The 1220-nt window shown below is 66.4% G+C and overlaps 1 protein-coding gene across 1 annotated transcript in view; it reads left to right on the forward strand.

Annotated features, from left to right (window-relative positions):
• Positions 1–326: 326 nt before the first annotated feature.
• The window catches only part of LOC130588268 (DNA-binding death effector domain-containing protein 2-like), a 4962-nt gene continuing 4068 nt past the window's right edge, over positions 327–1220 (forward strand). The window contains exon 1 of the mRNA XM_057389209.1: positions 327–405. The gene's annotated coding sequence lies outside the window, so the exon portion shown is untranslated. The remainder of the gene's footprint in view (positions 406–1220) is intronic.

The following is a 1220-nucleotide window of genomic DNA, read 5'->3' on the forward strand; positions in this document are numbered from 1 at the left end:
CAAAACACAGGGACCCCCCGAAACAGAGACCGCTCCCCAATAATGGAGACCCCTCCCAATAACGGAGACCCCTCCCCATAAAAAGGGACCCTCCTAAAACACAGAGACCCCTCCCCATAAAAAGGAACCCCCCCAAAACAAAGCGCCCCCTCCCCCCAGCGCCGTTCCCGTTCCGGGATGGGCGTGGTCTCTGTGCAGTGGGCGTGGCCATGGGGCGGTCCGATGTGGGCGTGTCCTCCCCGGCCCCGCCCCCGCACGTGGGTCACGTGGGCGGGCGCGCGGCGGCCGCGTGTGGAAGGGGCGTGGCCGCGGGGGGGGAGGGGGGCGGGGCCCGGCGCGTGCGCGGAGCCATCGAAGGCTCCAGAACGCTCAGAAGGATCCGGGGCGGCGGAGGCGGCGGAGCCGGTGAGGGGAGGGGGTCCCGACAGCTCCGGGGGGGCGGCGGGGACACGGGGGGACCCCGGGAAGGGCGATCCGGGAGGGGAAAGGAGCCCTGATGGGCGGCGGGGAGGGGATCTGGGGGGATCTGTGAGGGGAGAGGAGCCCTGAGGGGGCTCTGAGGGGATTTGGGGCGGTTCTGAGGGGATCTGTGAGGGGAAATCATCCTTAAGGGGGCTCTGAGGGGTTTTGGGGTGGTTCTGAGGGGATCTGTGAGGGGGAACCACCCCTGAGGGGGCTCTGAGGGGATTTGGGGTGACACTGAGGGGATCTGTGAGGGGAAAGGACCCCTGAGGGGGCTCTGAGGGGATTTGGGGCGGCTCTGAGGGGATTTAGGGCGGTTCTGAGGGGATCTGTGGGGCAAAACCCCCTTTGAGAGGGCTCTGAGGGGCTTTGGGGGGGTTCCGGAGGGATCTGTGAGGGGAAAGGACCCCTGAGGGGGCTCTGAGGGGATTTGGGGCATTTCTGAGGGGAATTGGGGCTGTTCTGAGGGGATCTGTGAGGGGGAACCACCCCTGAGGGGGCTCTGAGGGGATTTGAAGGGTTTTGGGGCGATTCTGAGGGGATTTGAGGGGGCTCTGAGGGGATTTGGGGGGGGTTCCGGAGGGATCTGTGAGGGAAAACCACCCCTGAGGGGGCTCTGAGGGGCTTTGGGGCGACCCTGAGGGGATCTGTGAGGGGGAACCCTCCTTAAGGGGGCTCAGAAGGACTTTGGGGCGATTCTGAGGGGAATTGGGGCTGTTCTGAGGGGATCCGGAAGGAGAAACCGCCCCTAAGGGGGC

The sequence above is a fragment of the Malurus melanocephalus genome, unplaced genomic scaffold (genome assembly GCF_030028575.1).
Source record: "Malurus melanocephalus ecotype Western Australia unplaced genomic scaffold, MMel_1.1 scaffold_4000, whole genome shotgun sequence".
In the NCBI taxonomy this organism is placed as follows: domain Eukaryota; kingdom Metazoa; phylum Chordata; class Aves; order Passeriformes; family Maluridae; genus Malurus; species Malurus melanocephalus.